This window comes from Scyliorhinus torazame, chromosome 5 (assembly GCF_047496885.1).
Source record: "Scyliorhinus torazame isolate Kashiwa2021f chromosome 5, sScyTor2.1, whole genome shotgun sequence".
NCBI classification, from domain to species: Eukaryota; Metazoa; Chordata; class Chondrichthyes; order Carcharhiniformes; family Scyliorhinidae; genus Scyliorhinus; species Scyliorhinus torazame.
This window is the reverse complement of record NC_092711.1, coordinates 259,005,905-259,031,270: the sequence shown is the minus strand read 5'-3', so window position 1 is coordinate 259,031,270 and position 25,366 is coordinate 259,005,905. Positions and strand designations below refer to the sequence as shown.

Genomic DNA, 25,366 nt, shown 5'->3' with positions numbered 1-25,366 from the left:
GCAGGAGATAGCTCAGAGCACAGAGCTCACAGCGTGCCACTCAGACATACACCATGTGCTGAGTGCCTCTCTAAGATAGTGTTAGGGCTGGGTCCACAGGTTAACTGGTGAAGTACGAACCATAGCCAGAAGTTAACAGTTATTATTATTCAGAACAATAAACAGAGTTGTACCATCTGCTGTACTGTGTTGTACACCATTGTACCGTGTTGGTTCGTTTGTATATCGGAACACCCAACACGACACACAGGAGGTGGGTTTTTGACCAGGAAACCAACTGTTCCTGCTTCCAGCCACCATGGTGAAAATTCAGCCTTTGGTATTGGGCACATAGTGTGCAAGAGATGATGCTGCCGAGGGAAATACTTCACATCAGTATTCACAGTCGAAAAATGTCTGTGCTACAGTGTTCCTCCTTCACCTACTCTCTACATTTGATCCCCACCCGTTGCCAGTCTGTACCTCTTCTGGATTTTTAAGATATTGTTATCAATGCATTGTAAACATTTAAAACTTTATCTCTCGGGATTTGTTAATATTGCTCAGGTATGCTTGAAGGCAAATGTGAACCTGGTTCTGTTCAACTACATTGAAAATATTTGTGAGTCTCCTAGTTGATCAGTTATCGGATGCGAAGCACACTGTGCCTGCTGTGTATCATGACAAGACACCAGTTCAAATTCTCGGTTCAATTTCTATGTGCAAATACATGAATATATGATGTTGCCAAATATCTGCCTCTGAACCATTATCAGATGGCAGATTATGAAGCCTCGCAAAAAGTGGCCGGATAAATGGGAACAGATGGGCATGTGTGCCAGCGAGAACATTCACCCTTGTCCAGCTCAAAATAAGGAAGTACGAGAGCATCTTGTAACATCCATTTCTTTCTATACATTTTCTTCCAAATTTATTTCTCTCTCCACCCACTGTATTGCATTGTTTTTTTTAAATTTTTACTTGATGCACGCTATTCTGTTGTCATGGTAATTGTATTCTTTAGCTGACAGAGGTCTGCGGGTTGCATTCCTGCAGCAGAGTCAAAAATCCAACAGGATCTTGGGAGTGGGGATGCTTTAATCCTCTTTGCTCCAAGAATGTTACGAGTCTAGTAATGTTTAAGGTTCTTTAGTTACCTTGATAATATTAGTGTTCTCAGTGCTAGGGATAAATGCCTCAGAAAAGAGGTGAATGTGATGAGAAATCATTTGGAGCCTGAAGCTATCTGTTACTGATGAATCGTATCCAGTATGAAGCGGTGAGTTCTATCATTGATCTGAACTGCAGTAGTCTGAGAATCATTCAAGGTTTTTTGCCAGATGGGGGTTCGCTGGTGTTTTTTAAATCCAGTGTTTGTTGATTGTGTGTTTTATTTCCTATTTGGATATTTATTTATGGTTACATTTATTGAAATATATTTATTGGATTAAAGCAACTGTTTTGGGGAGTTTATTGTAGCTCAGCTCAGAGACAGGCTGGTCGGCTCTGGATTTGGTTGATCCAGTTGGGGAGATTTGGCAGCACCAAACTTTTGTCACCCAAAATGGTAGGTTGTGATGCCACCATTTTGTCACATGTGGGAAGGTCATGGGTTTGACTATCCTGGTGTGAAAGGAGCCACATTTGCCACAAGAGAATTGGGACTCTAGTCTGTGTATCCCACACCCGTAACCTGAGTTTTGTTTGTGCAGTAATTCTGTGAGATTTACTTTTTGCTATTTTACTTTTTTTCTCTATGTAGAATTTTAAAAAAATCTCTAGAAAACTAATGCTAAGTGAAATTCAGGGAACTTGCAGAAAGATGAGAGGGACTAAGTTGGGCAACCTCTGAAAATGGACAAAGGGATCTAATACAGCCCCTCACAGTGGAGAATATGGCAGCTAGGCCCAAGTAATTCCAGGAGAGGTCCCGTGCCAGTTTCCTGGTGGTTGCAAAACTCCTCCGATTAAGTTGGGCTGATGTGGGACTCCCAGCCTACAGTAGCAGGATGTCACTTCGGCTCATTAACAAGCCAAGTGGCATTCACTAACCCTGAGCCCAGGTACCATAATCTGCTGGTGGGTCAGGGATTAAGTGGGGGCCACATGGCTTCACCACGCCCTCAGACCACTACCCAGCAAACCATGTCAAATTTGCCAGCAGCCTCCTTGGTGGGGGGTCCCTTGTGGTCAGGCACTCTGTTCCTGATTGCACTCTGTTCCTGATTCCTGATTGAATAAGCTGGCATTGAGAAGGGCATTGCTGCTTAAAGCCACTCCCCTGCTGCCTCCCCCACCCCGCTTCCCCTTGCTGCATCCTTCTGCGCTCTCCATCCCACCTTCACTCACATTTGTCCTGTGGTCCTTTGATGATTCTGGATGTCTGGTGGGTGCATTACCCCTAGCGGCTATTGCTCCCCTTGACATTGGTGGCAGTGGAAAGCTGACAGTCTCTGATTGGCCAGTCAGCCCAAACAACCATTACGTCTGGTGAGGTGGTGGAGCTCTTTGTGGAAGAAAGTCTGCGCAGCAGGGCACAATAGGAGAGGAAATATTCCGCAACGTTCTCAGATGCTGTATTGGATACCTTGGACGAGGATGTGAAGAGGAGGAGAGATGCAATCTAGTCACAAGGACCAGGATTCTCTCCAGACAAACTTTATGAAGCTAGTAGGATGAGAGAGCCATTGCAGTTATGGCCAGGAGTCTAAACCTAAGGACCAAAATGCAGTGCTTCAGAAAGTTCAATGACCTCATACAAGTGATTAATTTCAAGTGATTTAATAGCTGCATTGCGCTTGAGCGAGAGCGCAACAATGCCGTTAAATCGTGGGAGAGGCCAAAATCGAGAACCACGCCGATCTGTTTGCGATCTAACCGGCCTGCTCCTGTTGGCGAAATCAGGATCCCGCCTTAGCGTGGTGGCAAGAAACCAATAATCACCACTTCAGCCCAATCTCCATACAATTAATGGGAGTGACCCCCTATCGAACCCGAGCCATCCTAGCAGTGTTGGCCTCGGTGCCACACTTTGCCGGTGCCACCTCCTGCGCACGTAGCCTCTGGGACTCATCCAATCAGGTATGGACCTGCTGGAGGGTCGCTGACATCTCCCTCTGAATATCACGGCTGCACCCTAGTGTCTGCACCGGCTCCGGTTAAACATGGTCCGGAGACTCAGTATCCGACTGGGACCCAGCTGGATCCTGGGTTCCAGCTGACCTCCGAATGCTGTCTCATTTGGATGTTCCTGCCTCCACCTGATGTGCATCAGCAACTATGTGATGCTCACCAGAATGTGCCCCAGAAGCCTGTCCACTACTGTTGCCCACTGAGGTGTGTGTCTCTGCGCTGGTGGAGGGTGGGGATGACAGCTGTGGCGTTTTGACAGTGGCATCCTCGGAGATCTCCAGCACCTTCGGATGGAGATCCTGTGGGAGAATAAACATGCGGTCAGTGGGAGGGATGGGTCATTCTACATGGCATTAACAACTTACGTGTGACAGGCCATCTGGTAGATCCTCAGCTCTGCACCGTACACCAACCTCTACATTGGTGACTGATCTGTCCTCGGCCGCCCCCACAACCTCCAGGCCTGTTCCTCGTAGGGTGTGAGGACTCTGATGTACGGCACCTGCCGCTGTCTGGGCCCTCTCCTGCCTGTTGAGGGCCTACTTCTCCTGCAGGGACACAGAGGGGGCATCGTCAGCCACATGGTTCGTTCATCATGGGGGGGGGGGCTCAAATGTGGGTTATTGGGACTCGGGTGGGTGGGGAGGGGGAGAAGGGGAAGGGTGTGGGTGTGCATTCCCTTGGGGGTGGGGGGAAAGTCGGGGGTCTGGTACAAACTCACCCAAGTGGCCCGGTGGAGGTCCTTGACCTTCTTGGGGGACTGGGTGCCAGACCACATGGTCACGCTGACTGCCACTGCCACTTCCTCCCAGGAAGCACTGCTGCTCTGTGGCTAACCCTCCAAGACCCTCGGGGGAACAGGGTATCCTGCCTGGCCTGTGCCGCGTCCAGTAATATGCCCAGGTTGGCATCCCCGAATCGTAGGGCTGGTCTTCTCGGCACCTTGGCTGCGAGCTGTATGGTGTTGGCTATGCAGGATCAGTTTAAGTTCTGCTGTCCATTGTTAGCGCGGTCCCAGTGACTCAGCCGGCGGGACCATCATTTGCGATGTGAAGCCCGTGGAGCCTTGTTAAGTGGACCCATTAGTCTCTTATAGCAGTGGCGGCCTCGCCCGGTCGAGCATTGGGAAGCTCGCGGCATTTCCCGCTTGCTACCACTCTTAGAAACTTTTCCATTAAATCGTGCCCTCTATCTTCAAATGCCATATCCTACAACTACACCAAAAGTCTGATAATACATCAGACACCATCATCAGATACCAAATCGCTATCAATCTCTCATATAAGTAATATTCATAGCTTCACCTCAACCTCAGCACTTAGCACTTCTGGAAGCCTCAAATCTATATCTCTCAGCTTTCACACATTGGCAACCATTGCAATATTCCAGGCACAGCACCCAATCACATTGCACCACACTCACTGATAGTCTTTGCTTTCTCTTGCAGGACAAGTCAGTACATACCTAGAAGCAGTGGGAACTAACCAGTGGGCAACAGGCATCATTGCACTGGCTGTAACTGAGGCTTTGCCCAGCGATAGGCTTGAAACCATTGAAGGAGAGTGTGTGTTCACACCTCATCGTCCTTCTCACATCCCACTTTCTCCTCATCTCACAATCTCTTTTGATTGACAAGGTGCAGATGATGTAAGCTTTCCCTTACCTTCCTTCAGTGAAACCCCAGCCTTGTGCCTTTCTCCTTTCAGATATCCTAGAGTTGGCACATGACCAGGCAGTGGTGGCAGAGAAAGAGGTGGAAGACCAGGAAGGTAATGATCAAGAAGAAGAAACAATATATTTTTCTCACTCAGTCATAGTTACCAGCTGGGATGCCTGGGTTTTAAAGGATAGCTCAGATATGGGATCTACACATGAGGAGCTATTGAGTGCAAATGGCATGGATGCTGGCTCCCAGAAGGGAAAAGTTGCATATAAATTCAGTTGCTGTGAACTCAGATTACCATTTTAGTGGGGTGGCCTACAGAGGACGGCTGATAGTTATGCACAAGGAATTCCTTGTTCTAGTGGCAGGCCTGTCAAAGACCGTGGAGGAGCTCAGCAGCAACTTGGCACAGGGCTCTGAGCAGACTTGGAGTCCATCCTTTCAAGCATGGAACTGGTGAACAACTCCATGAGAACTTGTGAACCCAACCCGATGCAGCATCTGGTGGCCAGCTTCCCCTGCAGCACAGGCAGAAGCCATTCAATGTCTTAATGCTATGGTGGAGGGGTCTCCTGGTATTGCAGTCAGGTGAGCGCAGCATTATTGGTTGATTCTGCTCTTACTCATCCTCCTCCTCCTGCTCCTGAGCTGGTCACTATATGAATGGTGGTAAGGGCTGTGCCTTCATTTCACCTGAGGAGTCATTTCTCTCGCTCAAAGCGGAAAGCAGTCGATGGTCATCTGGGACTATGGCGACTTTACTTTCCTTTACCTGCTGTCGTGGAAGCTTAGGCTGAAGTTACACAAGTTCAGTTGGCTGCCAACAAGGCTGTTGGTACCAATGTTGAAAGGGGCTTGCAGGATGTCAGAACAATCTTTACTCCAACAGACACCGCAATTGCTTCGATGCCATGCTGAGGGAGTGGCTGTGTCTCCACGGAGCATGCACCTGTTTCCTCTCTAAGGATGGCAACATCTGTCCCTTCACCATTGCCACTCTGCCAGGGCCCTCGTTGTTGCCTCTCAGCCAGTCAGCCCAAACAACCGCTACGTCTGGTGAGGTGGAGCGGTCGAAAGGAGGCCGGCAATGCTTAGAGCTGCTCAATGTTATTCTCCGAGGCCATCTGCAGAGTTACCCCATTGAAAGACAACACTGGAGCATACAAAAGCACAGGAATAATGGGCATGAAATGAATGCATTAGTTGCTAGGTTTGATTTGTAATTTTGACTTGGCATGTCTATTTTGTGGAGCTTTAGTTTTTTGCATTGTGGTCAATTGAACACTGTGGTCAGTAACAGATCCGATGGCCAGGCATCTGGTTTTGTAGATAGATATATTTTTCAGATAACAATGAGTTAAAGGGATATGGGGAACAGCTGGGAGGTTAATTTGAGACCAGGAAGAAATCGGCCAGGATCTGATTGAGTGGCGGAGCAGACTGAAAGGCGGAGGAGGGCTGAAATGCCGACTTGTGCTCCTAATTCCTTTGTTCCAATGTTTGTACTGGACAGTCCAGTTTTGGCCAATCCGACCACTATCCAGTATCTTATGGCTTCGCATCTAGTATTTTGATTCTTTAGTCCACTCAGCAAAACACCAGCAGGAGCCTGAATTTTTTGCTTTCCCTGTCTGCAGCATCCTCAATGTGACGGGACCAAACAAAGAGTTTAAAAAAAAAAAAAAAATTTCCCACTATCTTTGTCTCTTGAACCGCGCTGAATCTCCGAACGAGATGACTTAATTTTCCTGCATTTCACAACAGTGCCTGTCTTTGATAACCTCCCGCACTGACCATCATAACAGAGGGAAGATATATTGGACTGTTGGTGAATGGGGCAGCACGGTAGCATTGTGGATAGCACAATTGCTTCACAGCTCCAGGGTCCCAGGTTCGATTCCGGCTTGGGTCACTGTCTGTGCGGAGTCTGCACATCCTCCCCGTGTGTGCGTGGGTTTCCTCCGGGAGCTCCGGTTTCCTCCCACAATCCAAAGATGTGCAGGTTAGGTGGATTGGCCATGATAAATTGCCCTTAGTGTCCCAAATTGCCCATAGTGTTGGTGGGGTTACTGGGTTATGGGGATAGGGTGGAGGCGGTGTCCTTGGGTAGGGTGCTCTTTCCAAGAGCCGGTGCAGACTCGATGAGCCGAATGGCCTCCTTCTGCACTGTAAATTCTATGAGTCTATGAATTGGGATTAGGGTTGCTCTCCTGGTATTGCAGTCAGGTGAGCGCAGCATTATTGGTTGATTCTGCTCTTCCTCATCCTCCTCCTCCTGCTCCTGAGCTGGTCACTATATGAATGGTGGTAAGGGCTGTGCCTTCATGTTGCACAGATGTTGTGCAGATCGCAAACACAGTTACAGCGGACCACCATGAATTGCCACATGCAGCCTACCGAGTACTATAGGTACTCCTCCAGTACTATAGCTACTCCTCCAAAGAGCAGAAGCATTTCTTAACTGTTGTATGTTAAGTAGGTCTCACAAAGAGGTTCTGAGTCTTGTATGGTTGAACATTAAGTGTTTATTGATAACACATATATACAGGGTGTAGACTAAGCTACAAGCTAACTCCATGCTAGCTTCTACACAGGTCTCTCTCCAGTTCACAACTGACTCCAGCCTCAGGTCATGTGTTGCTCTACATCACACAGTTGAATGTCCTTTTTCCCAGTCTCACATTATCCCTTGTTATGCCAGGTACCCTTGTACAAAACCTCCTCAAAAGTCTTCACACAATGGGGGCGATTCTCCGGCCTGGATGGGCCGAGCGGCCACCCCGATATGGCAGAGTCCCGCCGGCGGCATTCACCTCTGGTCGCTGCCGGCGGGAACTCTGCGGGAACGCTCGGGGGCTGGCGGCCTGTGGGCGGAGGGGAGGGGGGCTCCTTCACTGCGGGGGGGGGGCCTCCGATGGAGTCTGGCCCGCAGTCGGGGCCCACCGATCGGCGGGCCGGCCTCTTCCCCCCCCCGGGGCCTACTTTCCGGCACGGCCGGCGCCTGAACACCGACCCCATGTTGGGTCGGGGCCGGTGCGCGTAAGACGGCATGAACCGCTCCAGCGCCGTGCTGGCCCCCTGTGGGGGCCAGAATAGGTTGTGCCCGGGCCCTGTTCGCGCCGTCGTGAAAGGCGACGGCGTTCACGACGGCGTGAACACTTGGCCTCCATATCGGAGAATCGCCCCCAGTGTATTTACATTAAAATCGTGCTACGCCTTCTACCCTTCTCAAGTCTCTGGTTTTATAAATTCCAGGGGTCTGGAGGCACGACTATATCCTTCCAGATTCCTTTCTGGTCACTTTCAGAGGAGTGGTAGGCTCTGTTGATTTGGGCAATCATTGTCAATTCGGAGTTTCAGATGTTGCCTGTGTTTCTGGCAATCTTCTTCTGATTCACTTTTTTATGCTCCCTGGAGTTCAACTTCTCTTTGTCATCTCCCCTCTACTCGTCTCAGGGATCATGTCTTGTCCCCTTCTTACCAGAGAAAGTGTTCACTCTGTTCATTTATGGTAGGAACCCAGTTTTTCTTTTTTCATGTAATCCACCATGATCTTTGTGGGAATTAAAGACTTCTCTCCCTGTGAGTTGGATGTTTTTCATCAATGGGCTCACCTTGCAGTTTGGCTTTTATCGTGACACCATGTTCTTTTGTTTGTCTTGGTGTCTCACTAAGATGTTCTCTGATAAGTTGATGGTCGCTAATTCCTTTCTCCAGCATCGTCTTTCAGCTTTGCGTGTTGTTTAGATGTTGCATTGTCTGTTAGTTTAACAGCAACCATTGGAGACTGGGCTTGGGTCTCATTCTTCTGCTGCTGGTCATTTTCCTGTGTCTCTTCCACTCGAGGTACAATGGGAATTATCTGAAGGTTTAGCTGGTCTAAACAAAGCTTCTGTCGCCTGCAAAGAAATTGGATAAACTGGTTCTGTGAAGAGTGAAGATAATTCAGAGCTAAAGTCCCAGTTGAGAGTCTTTTTATTGGTGGGCCTTTGCAGAGCTTGCAGTTCCGAGTAGTTGAAATGAAATGAAATGAAAATCGCTTACTGTCACAAGTAGGCTTCAAATGAAGTTACTGTGAAAAGCCCCTAGTCGCCACATTCCAGCGCCTGTTCGGGGAGGCTTTACGGGAATCGAACCGTGCTGCTGGCCTGCCTTGGTCTGCTTTCAAAGCCAGTGATTTAGCCTGTGCTAAACAGCCCCTCGTTGATGACAGGAATTATCTTGATGCCTTCTGCTGTTTTAAGAAGGCTAAGGGCAACATGAGCATCTCTGCTCAAGAGAGAAAGGGATTGGTTCTGGATAACGTACATGCTTTTGAACATCTGCTTGCTGTTTACCTTAGGGTTCTAGGATCATGCCTATGACCAGAAGTCCAATTTCTCCAAGTCCGTAGAATGGTATGCCTGTCAGTCATAGCCAGAGGTTTTTCAGCCACAGTTCTTTATCTGGGAGGACCGTAACATGGGCTCCCATGCCCAATTTGAAGTTGGTGAGGTGAGTTTACTGAGATGTCCGCATTCCAAAAAGAGAAGCCAGGATCTTTGTCCTCACCGAAGAAGCACCATTGGGTCACCTCCTGGTGTGGTATCCCAATCTTATGGATTATCTTGGGATCCTCTAACCATCTGGGTGTCTTGGCTTTGCGTAGCTTTCCGAAGTGTCTCAGGCAGTTACAGTTGAAAGGCTGCACAGATATTGCTGGAACTCGCTCTCACCTGTGAGTGTTTTTATTAATAATAATAATAATAATCTTTATTGTCACAAGTAGGCTTACATTAACACTGCAATGAAGTTACTGTGAAAAGCCCCAGTCGCCACATTCCAGTGCCTGATCTGGTACACAGAGGGAGAATTTAGAATGTCTAATTTACCTAACAGCACGTCTTTCGGGACTCGTGGGAGGAAACCTGGGCACCCGGAGGGAACGCACGTCAACGCAGGGAGAACGTGCAGACTCCACACAGCAAGTGTCCCAAGCTGGGAATCGAACCTGGGACCCTGGCGCTGTGAAGCAACAGTGCTAACTACTGTGCTACTGTGCATGTTAATCTGGTTCATGCTCAAAGAGATTCAGAGTCATGTATGTTTGAACATTAAGTGTTTATTGATGACACATAAACCATTTATATATATGTCAGCCAACTCCATGTTTGCTTCTGCACAGGTCTCTGCCAAGTCCACAACTGACTGTAGTCTCAGGTCATGTATCTCTTTGCATCATATTGTGGATGATACTGTTTCCCAAATTAACCCTTGCTATGCCAGATGTCCTTATACTACACCTCCCCCCAAGTCTTTAACCACAGTGTTTGCAATATAATCATGCTACCCCTACTACCCTTGCTATGTCAGATACCCTTATACTACATTTAACCACCCCAATAATCTGCTCTTTCACATTTTGTTGGACAATATAGTTGTCCTTATATGCATGAGCCAATATGTATGTGGGTTGCTCACTATATCATGAACCATGTTGTCAGTGCTTAGCCCTTGGTTTGCTGCACTGGATCAAAATGCATAGGTCACAGCTGACTGTCTCAGACTGACAGCTATTGGGATACTGGGTATGACTTGTCTGATGCAGAGTATTCGGTTGCACACCAGCTGGGCATTGAGGGAGTGAAATACATTTTGGTTGTGGTGCCTCTCATAATTGACATGTGGCACCCACAAAGCAGCATATATGTAATCAATGCCACCCTGCTCGATAGAGAAGACAATAGACTGCACAAAGCCAAGTGTTGGATTGGATTGGATTTGTTTATGGTCAAGTGTACCGAGGTACAGTGAAAAGTATTTTTTTGCGAGCAGCTCAATAGATCATTAAGTACATGGGAAGAAAAGGGAATAAAAGAAAATACATAATAGGGCAACATAACAGTCCATACGAGGGTCATTTAGGAGTCTGGTGACAGTGGGGAAGAAGCTGTTTTTGAGTCTGTTCGTGCGTGTTCTCAGACTTCTGTATCTCCTGCCCGATGGAAGAAGTTGGAAGAGTGAGTAAGCCGGGTGGGAGGGATCTTTGATTATACTGCCCGCTTTCCCCAGGCAGCGGGAGGTGTAGATGGGGGTCAGTGGTTGGGAGGCAAGTTTGTGTGATGGACTGGGCGGTGTTCACGACTCTCTGAAGTTTCTTGCGGTCCTGGGCCGAGCAGTTGCCATACCAGGCTGTGATGCAGCCCGATAAGATGCTTTCTATGGTGCATCTGTAAAAGTTGGTAAGGGGTAATGTGGACATGACAAATTTCCTTAGTTTCCTGAGGAAGTATAGGCGCTGTTGTGCTTTCTTGGTGGTAGCGTCGAGGTGGGTGGACCAGGACAGATTTTTGAAGATGTGCACCCCTAGGAATTTGAAACTTCTAACCATCTCCACCTCGGCTCCGTTGATGCTGACAGGGGTGTGTACAGTACTTTGCTTCCTGAAGTCAATGACCAGCTCTTTAGTTTTGCTGGCATTGAGGGAGAGATTGTTGTCGCTGCACCACTCCACTAGGTTCTCTATCTCCTGCCTGTATTCTGACTCATTGTTATTCGAGATCCAGTCCACTATGGTTGTATCGTCAGCAAACTTGTAGATGGAGTTGGAACCAAGTTTTGCCACGCAGTCGTGTGTGTACAGGGAGTAGAGTAGGGGGCTAAGTACGCAGCCTTGCGCGGCCCCGGTGTTGAGGACTATTGTGGAGGAGGTGTTGTTGTTCATTCTTGCTGATTGTGGTCTGTTGGTCAAAAAATTGAGGATCCAGTTGCACAGTGGGGAGCCAAGTCCTAGGTTTTGGAGCTTTGATATGAGCTTGGCTGGGATTATGGTGTTGAAGGCGGAGCTGTAGTCAATAAATAGGAGTCTGATGTAGGAGTCCTTGTTTTCGAGATGCTCTAGGGATGAGTGTAGGGCCAGGGAAATGGCGTCTGATGTGGACCGGTTGCAATGGTATGCGAATTGCAGTGGATCAAGGCGTTCTGGGAGTATGGAGGTGATGCGCTTCATGATCAACCTCTCGAAGCACTTCATTATGACTAAAGTCAAGACCACCGGACGGTAGTCATTGAGGCAAGTTGCCTGGTTCTTCTTTGATACCGGTATGATGGTGGTCTTCTTGAAGCAGGTGGGGACCTCGGAATGGAGTAGGGACAAGTTAAAGATGTCCGCGAATACCTTTGACAGCTGGTCCGCGCAGGCTCTGAGTGCCCGACCAGGGATCCCGTCCGGGCCCGTCGCCTTCCGAGGGTTCACTTTCAGGAAGGCCGATCTGACTTCGGAAGCTGTGATGGTGGGTATGGGTGAATTATGGGCTGCTGGGGCACTCGACAGCGGATTGTTGGTTACCTGCCCGAACCGAGCATAGAATGCATTGAGTTCATCTGGGAGGGGTGCGCTGCTGCCAGAGATACTGTTCGGCTTCGCTTTTTTCCCCATTATGTTGTTTAGTCCTTGCCACAACCGCCGAGAGTCTGTCTGTGACTCTAGCTTGGTTTGATATTCTCTCTTGGCATCTCGGATGGCTTTGCTGAGGTCGTACCTGGATTTCTTGTACAGGTCAGGGTCGTCTGTCTGTTCACTCCACCTACTTCAGTTCTCTTGGGATACAGAGTCTCAGTGACTTTGCTTAGACAACAGTGGATGTTAAACTGGGAGATGTTGTACATACCCCCTGCTCCAAACTGGATGGAGCCCAACACTTAAAAACATGAGCCAATAGTCATCGCCACAGATACTGACAATACTGTCATCGCCCTGCTGTTAGGTTGCAGATGTGGCTGCAGCAGGTGGTAACTTTCAGTGAGGATGTCTTTAGTAAAGGGGAAGTATCGGATACATATTTCTCTTTGGGGTTCAGACAGGAAAATTGCTCCCTTGACAGATTTAGCTTGCTGCTTGGAATTCTCCTCACTTCCTCCTCTGTCCTCTTCCAGTAGCTGTTCCTGCTTTTTATCACCTCTGTTTATTCTCATAGTCATGCTGTAGTCCATGGGGAATTCTGTGGGTTCTGCACTGGATTTGGTTTAAGGGGGTTTATACTTGAGTTAACAAAATAGACTGTGTAGAGATATTTACTTCATTAGTCTATGAGCTGTATGCCATTGTTCCTTTTGCGATGAATAATGATTTAATGTCTTAACATAACAGGAAAGTATCTCAATTCAGTAGCGTAACAAGTGAATTCAAACAGTGCCTGTTTTCTTTTTTAAAAAATATATATTTTATTCAAGTTTTTTGGGCAAACATAACAATACGTAGTGTTTCTTTTACACAACAATAAAGCAATATAAATAACTGTGGCCAGTTTTAAACAAATAAATAAGTAATATATAAACAAAAACAAAAACAAAACTAAATGGCAACTGCCTTGTCCAAAATAAATACTCTCCAAAAATACAATCCAGCAATCCAATATACAATTACATATACCAAATACCTATACTTTTTAAAAAATATATATATTTTATTCGAGTTTTTTGGCCAAACATAACAATACGTAGTGTTTCTTTTACACAACAATAAAGCAATATAAATAGCCGTGGCCAGTTTTAAACAAATAAATAAATAATATATGTAAACAAAAACAAAAGAAAAACAAAACTAAATGGCAACTGCCTTGTCCAAAATAAATACTCTCCAAAATTACAGTCCAACAGTCCAACATACAATTACATATACCAAATACCTATACATGTACAATATCATCCCTGAGAGTCCGTCCGATTCCTCCCCCCCTCCCCCTTCCCCACCTCCCCCTCCCCCCTCCCCCTTCCCCACCTCCCCCCTCCCCCCCCCCCCTTCCCCCCTGGGTTGCTGCTGTTATCTACTTCTTTTCCATTCCCTCTATCTTTCTGTGAGGTAGTCAACGAACGGTTGCCACCGCCTGGTGAACCCCTGAGCCGAACCCCTTAACACGAACTTAATCTGTTCTAACTTTATGAACCCTGCCATATCGTTTATCCAGGTCTCCACCCCCGGGGGCTTAGCTTCCTTCCACATTAACAATATCCTGCGCCGGGCTACAAGGGACGCAAAGGCCAACACGTCAGCCTCTCTCGCCTCCTGCACTCCCGGCTCTTCTGCAACCCCAAATATAGCTTGGTTCGACCCGGACCCCCACCACCTTCGAAAGCACCTTTGCCACCCCCACCCAGAACCCCTGTAGTACCGGGCATGACCAGAACATGTGGGTGTGATTCGCTGGGCCTCTAGAGCATCTCGCACACCTATCCTCTACCCCCCAAAATTTACTAAGCCGTGCTCCAGTCATATGCGCCCTGTGTAGCACCTTAAATTGTATCAGGCTTAGCCTGGCACACGAGGACGATGAGTTTACCCTACGTAGGGCATCCGCCCACAGCCCCTCCTCAATCTCCTCCCCCAGTTCTTCTTCCCATTTCCCTTTCAGCTCATCTACCATGATCTCCCCCTCGTCCCTCATCTCCCTGTATATGTCCGCTACCTTACCGTCCCCCACCCATGTCTCTGAGATCACTCTATCCTGCACTTCCTGCGTCGGGAGCTGCGGGAATTCCCTCACCTGTTGCGTCACAAAAGCCCTCAATTGCATATACCGAAATGCATTCCCTTGGGGCAACCCATATTTCTCCGTCAGCGCTCCCAAACTCGCAAACGTCCCATCTACAAATAGATCTCTTAATTGTACTACCCCAGCTCTTTGCCATGCTTCAAATCCCCATCCATTCTCCCCGGAACGAACCTATGATTGTTTCTTATCGGGGACCGCACTGAAGCTCCCGTCCCTCCCCTATGCCGTCTCCACTGCCCCCAAATTCTCAATGTAGCCACCACCACCGGGCTTGTGGTGTATTTCTTTGGTGAGAACGGCAACGGCGCCGTCACCATTGCTTGCAGGCTAGTCCCCTTGCAGGACGCCCTCTCCATTCTCTTCCACGCCGCTCCCTCCCCTTCTCCCATCCACTTACACACCATTGAAACATTGGCGGCCCAGTAGTACTCACTTAGGCTCGGTAGTGCCAGCCCCCCCCCGTGTCCCTACTACGCTGCAAGAATCCCCGCCTCACTCTTGGGGTCTTCCCAGCCCACACAAAACTCATAATGCTCTTCTCAATTCTTTTGAAAAAAGCCTTCGTGATCACCGCCGGGAGGCACTGGAACACAAAAAGGAATCTCGGGAGGACCACCATTTTAACCGCCTGCACCCTACCTGCCAGTGACAGGGACACCATGTCCCATCTCTTGAAATCCTCCTCCATCTGTTCCACCAACCGTGTTAAATTAAGCCTATGTAATGTACCCCAATTCTTGGCTATCTGGATCCCCAGGTACCGGAAGTCCCTTGTTACCTTCCTCAACGGTAAATCCTCTATCTCTCTGCTCTGCTCCCCCGGATGCACCACAAATAACTCACTTTTCCCCATGTTCAGTTTATACCCTGAAAAATCCCCAAACTCCCCAAGTATCCGCATTATCTCTGGCATCCCCTCCGCCGGGTCCGCCACATATAGCAACAAATCCTCCGCATATAGAGATACCCGGTGTTCTTCTCCCCCCCTAAGTACTCCCCTCCACTTCCTGGAACCCCTCAGTGCCATGGCCAGGGGTTCAATCGCCAGTGCAAACAATAACGGGGACAGAGGACATCCCTGCCTCGTCCCTCTATGGAGCCGAAAATAGTCAGACCCCGTCCATTCGTGACCACGCTCGCCATTGGGGCCCTATACAGCAACTGTACCCACCTGATATACCTGTCCCCAAAGCCAAATCTCCTCAACACCTCCCACAAATAATCCCACTCCACTCTATCAAATGCTTTCTCGGCATCCATCGCCACCACTATCTCCGCTTCCCCCTCTGGTGGGGGCATCATCATTACCCCTAGCAGCCTCCGTATATTTGTATTTAGCTGTCTCCCCTTCACAAACCCAGTTTGGTCCTCATGGACCACCCCCGGGACACAATCCTCTATCCTCATTGCCATTACCTTGGCCAGGATCTTAGCATCCACATTCAGGAGGGAAATGGGCCTGTATGACCCGCATTGCAGCGGGTCTTTTTCCTTCTTTAGGAGGAGCGATATCGTTGCCTCTGACATAGTTGGGGGCAGCTGCCCCCTTTCCCTCGCCTCATTAAAGGTTCTCATCAGTAGCGGGGCCAGCAAGTCCAAATATTTCTTATAGAATTCAACTGGGAATCCGTCTGGTCCCGGGGCCTTCCCCGCCTGCATGCTTCCAATCCCTTTCACTACTTCCTCCGTCTCAATCTGTGCTCCCAGCCCCACTCTCTCCTGTTCCTCCACCTTAGGAAATTCCAGCTGATCCAGAAAGCACATCATTCTCTCCTTCCCGTCCGGGGGCTGCGCTTCATATAATCTTTCATAAAATGCCTTGAACACTCCATTCACTCTCTCCGCTCCCCGCTCCATCTCCCCCTCCTCATCTCTCACCCCCCCTATCTCCCTCGCTGCTCCCCTTTTCCTCAGTTGGTAGGCCAACAACCTACTCGCCTTCTCCCCATATTCGTACTGTACACCCTGTGCCTTTCTCCATTGTGCCTCTGCCTTACCCGTAGTCAACAAGTCAAACTCTATATGTAGCCTTTGCCTTTCCCTGTATAGTCCCTCCTCCGGTGCCTCTGCGTATTGTCTGTCCACCCTCAGCAGTTCTTTCAACAACCGCTCCCTTTCCCTACCCTCCTGCTTTCCTTTATGTGCCCTAATATATATCAGCTCCCCTCTAACCACTGCCTTCAGTGCCTCCCAGACCACTCCCACCTGTACCTCCCCATTATCATTAATTTCCAAGTACCTTTCAATACACCCCCTCACCCTTAAACACACCCCCTCATCTGCCAATAATCCCATGTCCATTCTCCAGGGTGGAAACTGTTGTTTTTCTTCCCCTATCTCCAGGTCCACCCAGTGTGGAGTGTGATCCGAAATAGCTATAGCCGTGTACTCCGTCCCCGTCACCTTTGGGATCAGTGCCCTTCCCAAAACAAAAAAATCTATTCGTGAAAATACTTTATGTACATAGGAGAAAAACGAAAACTCCTTACTCCTAGGTCTACTAAATCTCCAGGGATCTACTCCTCCCATCTGCACCATAAAATCCTTAAGCACCCTAGCTGCAGCCGGCCTTCTTCCGGTCCTGGACCTCGATCTGTCCAGCCCTGGGTCCAGCACCGTATTAAAGTCTCCACCCATTACCAACTTTCCCACCTCTAGGTCCGGGATGCGTCCTAACATACGCCTCATAAAATTGGCATCATCCCAGTTCGGGGCATACACGTTCACCAATACCATCGCCACCCCTTGCAGTTTGCCACTCACCATCACTTATCTGCCCCCACTATCTGCCACTATAGTCTTTGCCTCAAACATTACCCGCTTCCCCACTAGTATGGCCACCCCCCTGTTTTTTGCGTCTAGCCCCGAATGAAACACCTGCCCCACCCATCCTTTGCGAAGTCTAACCTGGTCTGTCAGCTTCAGATGCGTCTCCTGAAGCATAACCACATCTGCCTTAAGTTTCTTTAGGTGTGCGAGTACCGTACCCTCTTAATCGGCCCGTTCAGCCCTCTCACATTCCACGTGATCAACCGGGTTGGGGGGCTCTTTACCCCCCCCCCCTTGACGACTAGCCATTTCCTTTTTCAATCCAGCTCCTCACCCGGTTCCCACATAGCTGTATCCCCCCCAGGCGGCGCCCCCCCGCCCCGACACCCCCCCTCCCATACCAGCTCCCCCTTCTCCCCAGCAGCAGCAACCCAGTTAACCCCCCCCCCCCCGCTAGATCCCAAGCTAGCGTAATTGCACCCCCCATGTTGCTCCCAGAAGTCAGCAAACTCTGGCCGACCTCGGCTTCCCCCCGTGACCTCGGCTCACACTGTGCGAGGCCCCCTCCTTCCTGCTTCCCTGTTCCCGCCATAATTACCATAGCGCGGGAACAAAGCCCGCGCTTCCCCTTTTGGCCCCGCCCCCAATGGCTGGCGCCCACAGCTCCTCATCCTCCCTCGCCCCCTCCCCCACGACATGGGGAAGAGAGAGAAGTTACAGGCTCGCAGGTTTAACAATCTGGGAAGTCTTCTCTTCCCCCTTTCCCCCCCTTCATCCCACAAATTCACCCCCCCCTTTTGTCCCAAACGTTCTTTTTCTTCTGGCCCGCTCACTCCAGCTTCTCCTCGACAATAAATGTCCACGCTTCGTCTGCCGTTTCGAAATAGTGGTGTTTCCCTAGATGTGTGACCCACAGTCTCGCCGGCTGCAACATTCCGAATTTGACCTTCCTTTTATGCAACACCGCCTTGGCCCGATTAAAGCTTGCCCTCCTTCTCGCCACCTCTGCACTCCAATCTTGATACACGCGGATCACCGCATTCTCCCACCTACTGTTCCGAGTTTTCTTGGCCCATCTGAGGACCATCTCTCTGTCCTTGTATCGGAGAAATCTCACAACTATTGCTCGAGGAGTTTCTCCAGCCCTCGGTCTTCGCGCCATAACCCAATAGGCTCCCTCCACCTCCAGCGGACCCGTCGGGGCCTCCAATCCCATTAACAAATGCAGCATCGTGCTCACATATGCCCCGACGTCCGCCCCCTCTGCACCTTCGGGAAGACCAAGAATCTTTAAGTTCTTCCTCCTCGCATTGTTCTCCAGCACCTCCAGCCTTTCCACATATCTTTTGTGTTGTGCCTCATGGATCTCCGTTTTCACCACCAGGCCCTGTATGTCGTCCTCATTCTCAGCAGCCTTTGCCTTCACGACCCGAAGCTCCTGTTCCTGGGTCTTTTGCTCCTCCTTTAGCCCCTCAATCGCTTGTAATATCGGGGCCAACAGCTCCTTCTTCATCTCCTTTTTGAGTTCATCTATGCAACGCCGCAAGAACTCTTGTTGGTCAGGGCCCCATATTAAACTGCCTTCTTCCGACGCCATCTTGCTTTGTGCCTGCCTTCCTGGCCGCTGCTCTTGAGGATCCACCGCAATCCGGCTACTTTCCTCTCTTTTTTCCATCCGTGTCCGGGGGGGGATTCCCTTCTGGATTACCGCACAGTGTTATTTGCCGTTAAAATTGCCGATGGGGCTCCTATTAAGAGCCCAAAAGTCCGTTCCACCGGGAGCTGCCGAAACGTGCGACTTAGCTGGTCATCGCCGCACCCGGAAGTCCAGTGCCTGTTTTCTATCTGTTCCCATGGGTTTTGTTATGTTTCAAGACAATACCATAACCCCGAATGGAAACGGTCCTCCACTTGTATTGGCTGTACATAATTTTGCTTATTGTTTGTTAAAATCATTCCAATTGAGAAAAGTATTATTCTAGATCTGTGAGCTGTAGTCCTGCTTGGAACTGCGTGGGCAGACTAGGTTGCTAGGCGACAATCGTTCATGAGACTTTGCATTTACCTTGTTAGAGACAGGATTATTATAAAAGGAAATGGCACTGTGTACATGGATACGTGTGGTGATGGTGATGCTTATTTCTTGGAACAGCTACAATTGTGTAACTTGAGAAGTCAACACAACACTGAGAAACAGGAATTTCTAAACTAAGTGTTCCATCTACCTGTGCAGGCTTTGGGATTACATTTGGCAGGGAGATTTTTCTTATCATATCTAATTTTGACATGTATTTGCAGCCCTGCCAAAGTCCTCTCATGCTACACGTTGGTAGAGTGGAAAAGTTAACTTGTTTTAATAAAATGGTCTTTAAGACATATCGGCCACCAATAAGAATTTCACACTGACACCAGTACTGTTGTGGCCCAATCAGCATTTGCTGACATGAATCACTGCAGACTGAAAGCTTGCTCTCCATTGCTGCCCCTCCCCAAGTGCGGCGGAATGTGCTGGATCCTGAGTCACTTCCTTTTTTCCATATCACTGAGTAGGGATTGCTGTGTCTTTGTGTCAGCAGAAACCCCCATGAGAATGGTTGGTGAGAACCTGCTTATGGAATATAGTTAGCCAGCATTCCCTGCTCCAGATCAAGGGCAGGGAGGAATTTGTGTGCCACTTCAGTAGTTGGATTTGGGGGGAGGGACTGGAGGGCAGTTAACAGTTTCAAACCGATGGCAATCAGAATTGCAGCTGGATGCAGTAGAAGGGGAACTGGGGTGGTATTCGAAGGGCAAATCGAAGAAGAAAAGAAACTGCATGGTAAGAAGGAGAGAGAAAAAGACATAGGGAAGGAGAGAGAAAGGGGCATCAATAGGGTAGATGCAGAAGGTGAGATCACAGCTTTGATGTGATGTCGGAAGGGGAATGCCAGACGTAACTGAAAAGGAATGGTGAGGAGTGTCAGCTTTAATGGGGGAACAAAAATTGATTCCGTCCTTTCACTTCTTGTAACGGTGCACAATATACAGCTTTATCAGAGATCACTGCTTCTACACTTAATTCTTGTACAAACTTTAAAAATCATAGATCATAAAATTTTCAGTGCAGAAGGAGGCCATTCAGCCCATCGAGTATGCAACGGCCCTTGGAAAGAGCACCCTACCCAAGCCCACACCTCCATCCTATCCCCACACTTCCACCCTATCCCCGTAACCCCACCTATCCTTTTTTTGGACACTAGGGGCAATTTAGCATAGCCAATCCACCTAGCCTGCACATCTTTGGACTGTGGGAGGAAACCGGAGCACCCGGAGGAAGCCTAGGCCGACGCGGGGAGAACGTGCAGACTCCGCACAGACAGTCACCCAAGCCAGGAGACTAAACTGCGACCCTGGAGCTGTGAAGCAACTGTGCTATCCACAGTGCTACCAAGAGTTCGTTACCCAGTTGAACTTTTATGCTGTGTTGGAGTGTAATTTACATTTTGCTGCATGCACTGGAAAAACTGCTAAAAAAGTGAAAAGCCAAAAATACTCCTGATTACAGTCTTCAGATTTTAAACGTTTATTAAATGCAACTTCATACAATACTGAGGTGCTCTGTAAATAAACATAATCTAGTTAAAATTTCATTTCATGAGCAAAAATGCCAGGCGTGCAGGACGACAGGTTGGTGGCTGCCTGGGCCGCGAGGTGTAACCTGGTGAGAGGTCCGTGGATTCGGGGTGTCTGCCTTGGGATTGGGATGGCCTGGCTCAGACCACCATTAATGTAATATGTGGTCTAAAGGCACCCCTTTGGTGCAACTTACAGGCCCCTGGCTGCTTATACTGCTGACTGCTCACTGTGTCCCTTAATATTCAGAGAGCCTTTGGTCATCTGTGAGCCCACCCAGACCACCCCTCTGGAAGCCCTCATAGAACCTTACAAATGGATATAGATAGGTGAGGAGTGTGGGCCAAAATGTGGCAGATGGAGTTTAACGTGGATAAGTGTGAGGTCATACATTTTGAATGAAAAAGTGGAAAGGTAACTTATGACTAAATGGGGGAAACTTCAGGGTGCTCCGATGCAGAGGGATCTGGGTGTCGTTGTGCATGAGTCACAGAAAACGAGCATGCAGGTGCAGCAGATATTAAGGACAACAAATGGAATGTTGGCATTTATAGCAAAAGGAATGGAGTATAAAAGGTAAGGAAGTGTTGTTGCAACTATACAAGGCATTGATAAAACTGCATCTGGAGTATTGTGCACAGTTTTCGTCCCCTTATTTGAGGAAAGATGTAGTGGCATTGGAGGCAGTACAGAGGAGGTTCACTAGATTGATTCCAGAGATGAGGGGTTTGTCATATGAAGAGAGATTGAGCAGTTTAGGCCTATACTCTCTAGAGTTTAGAAGAATGAAGGGAGATCAAATCGAGGTATACAAGATGCTAAAAGGTATGGATAAAGTAGACATGGAGCAGATGTTTCCTCTTGTGGGGCAGTCTAAAACGAGAGGTAATAATCTTAGAATAAGAGGTAGCAAATTTAAAACAGATATGAGGAGAAACTACTTCTCCCAAAGGGTTGTGAATCTGTGGAATTCGCTACCCCAGAGTGCTGTGGATGCAGGGACAGTGAGTAAATTTAAGGAGGAGTTAGACAGATTTTTAATTGGTAAGGGTTGAAGGGTTATGGAGAATGGGTAGGACAGTGGAGTTGAGAACAGGATGGGATCAGCCAAGATCGCAGTGAAGGTGTTTAGGCTCGGGAGGCTAAGTTGCCGACTCCTGCTCCTAGGTCATGTGTTCTAGGGAGGAGATTGATAGAAATTGACTTTTCTAGTCAGCTTTAACCATGAGAGTAAGGGAAGATGATAGAGGTAAAAGGGTTAAATGAGAATTCATTGAGAATAATTAACTATAATCATATTAAGCAACAATAGCTGGGAATCCACTCAGGGTTAATCCAGATCATACACTTTAATTTCACATCTGCAAGTTGCTTGAGGCTGCCAGGTCAGTGACGTCAACTAGCTAAAAGGCCCCATTGTATGGTAAGAACTGGTGCTGCTGTCCTAAGAACGAGTAGTCCCGTTTCTATGGTAACAGCCAGTCTAGGGTGATAATGTCTTAACGAAAACTGTGTTTTTCTAATTAATGTTAAATACTGGTGTGGAAAATTAGCAAGCGATGGAATGGGAAATTTGCACCAATACTTTTAAATACATATATGTCTTAAATTGATGGACAGACATTTTGGCCGAATGGAGTAAATTATAAATTAGTTAAAGCCAATCATAAGTAAAAAGAAGGCTCCACCTTAAGATAATAATCTCCTTAAGAATCACTTCCCGGTATGGAAAAACTCATCCTGGAAACACACTATGTATATTTCTGAAACCTATTTCCTTTGTTGCTTGCTTTTGCTAATCGCAATCTTTCTTTTGTTTAAATTACTTAGTTATTTTATCCTGTGTATTATGATTTGAAGAATTACCAAGATCTGTAATTGAATGAAAACTCAACAACTGTATTCGCTAAAGACAATCAATCTGACTAGCTTCCCGCAGGGCTAGTCGGAAACTGTCTAAATTTTGTATTAAAAATAAGTTTACCAGTGGCACAGCTGACAAATAAAGTACAAGTGGACTTTGCCAAAAAGCACAGACTTGACCTCTGTTATTTGGGCACTGAGAAGGGATAACAGATATCCAGGGTTCCGAATAGACACAGAGATCCATCAGAGATGCTCTGGCTGATTTTGCAATCCAACTCTTGGTCTGTAGCATTGTAGGTAACAGATGAGGAACCTATCAGCCATGGTAGAATGGCGGAGCAGACTCGATGGGCCGAATGGCCTAATTCTGCTCATATATTCATCTTCTACCCCAGCTGACCCATCAATGGGATGGGTGTGGCCAAACTCAATCAGTGGCCAACCAGGTGCTGCCACTCCTCAGTGCACTCATCAGAAGCACTGACCCACTGCAGGAGAATTGCAGATCTGACCCCAAACAAAGGACACATGTACCATGACCTTTGGCACCCTCCCTGGTACATTGCCCCTCTTAGGGCAGAGGTTTCACCAGTACATTATCAGTTAGCCCACCAACCAGGACCACTAGCTGTCTCCAAGCTCTGCCTGTCCACTGTGCCCCTGCTCCCATCCATCCTGCCCCGGTCAGGTTGTCACAACCTGTGTGTCACATCCAGGACCCACATCACACTGCAGCTAAGCTCCCATCAGAAGCGCATTTCCCTCGCTCACTGCTATCCGTAGGGCCGGCCCACACACAAACCTCTAAGCATGGAGTTTATTGGTGGCACAAGGTCACCTTCTCAACCACACAACCAGGCGCCACCCTGCCGGTGGAATAACAAGAGCCCCCTGAACACATTGCTTACACAGATTGTTGCACCCACCGGTGCCCCTATTTACAGGGATCGGTGGTGAGGATAGAGACTCCCCACATCACTGGCTCGGTGCGACTCGCTGATAGGGCTAGGGGCGCAGTGTGGACGGTAGCATATCGGGGGACCGACTAAGGCCTGGGGAAGGGGTTGGAGGGGACATGTTGAGGGTGGCGTTGAAGTGCATCTCATGGTCACCATGTAATTTGTTGGCTTTGGATGGGCAAGGGAATACTCATCTTACTAAAATGTCTTCTCTTCCCTCCCCACCCCCTGCATAGAATGAATTTGAGTACAGTCAGGAATGCACACCATCTACCTGGCCGCAGCTGCCATTGCAGATGCACGGATGCTGAAGGCACAGGGCCTGCTCAGGGAGGATCCTGCACAAGAGGAGCCTGCCCCTGAAGAGCAGGGGCCAGTCGGTGAGGTTGGAGTGCTGGTCCTCCAACAGGTCAAGGAGGAGGTGTGAAGGACGCGCCACATCAGGGCACATATATACTGTCGGTGCCTGGCCTTCGAAGAGGTGCTGAACTGCCTGTGCCGCCGAAGACTTCAGATATCCAGTCATACCATGCTCGACCTGTGCCAGGTGGTGGTGCAGCTGGCGTCACAGAGGTTTGGAGGAGGACACCCGCTCCCGGTGGCTGTCAAGGTGACGGTTGCCCTGAACCTTTATGCCTCTGGGTCTTTCCGGAGGTCGAACGGGAACCTGCGTGGGATTTTGCCGACACCGCGCACAGATGTATCCACGCTGTGACATATGTCCTATGCGCCCAGGAAATGGGCTACATAAACTTCAATCTGGAGAAAGGCGCACCAGCATGCCATCACTGGCAGCCCCAGTCCAGGGAGTGATCAAGGGTACACATGTCCCCGTACGAGCACTGGCTCATCAGGGAGTGCCCTTCATCAATAGAAAGGGGTTCCACTCTCTGAATGTGCAGTTGGTGTGTGACCACTAGCTGCACATCATGCACGTCTATGCTCGATAGCCAGGTAACGTGCATAATGTTTACATCCTGGCGCACTCTGAGGTTCTCCCTCAGGTGAGGGGTTGGCTCTTGGGCGACAAGGGTTACCCACTGAGGTCATGGTTAATGATGCCTGTCCAGAAGCCTCAGACTGACATGAAGACCCATGAAACAACCAGGAATGTCATTGAGCAGTGTATCCTCATTCTCAGGATGCGTATTCGATACCTTGCCCGCATTGTGAGCTCTCCAATATGGCCCCACGAGGGTCTCAACCATTGTGCTGGCCTGCTGCATCCTTCATAACATGGCGCAGCAGTGGGGCAACATGCTGAAGGGGGAGGATGAATGCCAGGCCGCACCTGATGAGGGGGATAAGGCGGATGTCCAGGAAGAACTGGGTCTGGAGCCTGGACTGGCAGGCCGCCCAACGTGTGCTCCAGGGCTGCCGCACACAGGATAAACAAATGGGATCAAAGGTTATGGGGAGAAAGCAGGATTAGGCTATTGTGTTGGATGATCAGCAATGATCATGATAAATGGCGGAGCAGGCTCGAAGGGCCAAAAGGCCTCCTCCAGCTCCTCTCTTCTACATATCTGTGTAATCTCATCAACTCCCAATTGGCCGAATAAGAGACCTGGCCACCGGCAGCTCTTTTGCCCTGTCCCACCTCTCCATTCCTCCCCACCATTCCAAATGGTACCCCCTTCCTCATAGCTGCTTGTACATTTCCTGTCCCTCCTCCACTCCACCTTCCCTGTCCCTCCAACCTTCACTCCACCTTCCCCATCCCTCCTCCCTTCAATCCACCTTCCCTGCCCCTCCTCCCTTCACTCCACCTCCACCGTCCCTCCTCCCTTCACTCCACCTTCCCCATCCCTCCTCCCTTCACTCCACTTTCCCCGTCCCTCCTCCATTCACTCCAC

The 25,366-nt window shown here is 48.9% G+C and overlaps 1 protein-coding gene across 3 annotated transcripts in view; it reads left to right on the top strand.

The window, feature by feature from the left end:
- nhsl2 (NHS-like 2) overlaps positions 1–25,366 on the top strand; it is a 461,184-nt gene that overhangs the window by 240,032 nt on the left and 195,786 nt on the right. Inside the window, exon 1 of one of the 3 annotated variants that reach the window (XM_072505427.1) lies at positions 1,076–1,258. The exons of the other annotated variants lie outside the window; for them this stretch is intronic. The gene's annotated coding sequence lies outside the window, so the exon portion shown is untranslated. Of the gene's footprint in view, positions 1–1,075; positions 1,259–25,366 lie in introns of those variants that run through there. 3 annotated transcript variants of the gene reach the window in all.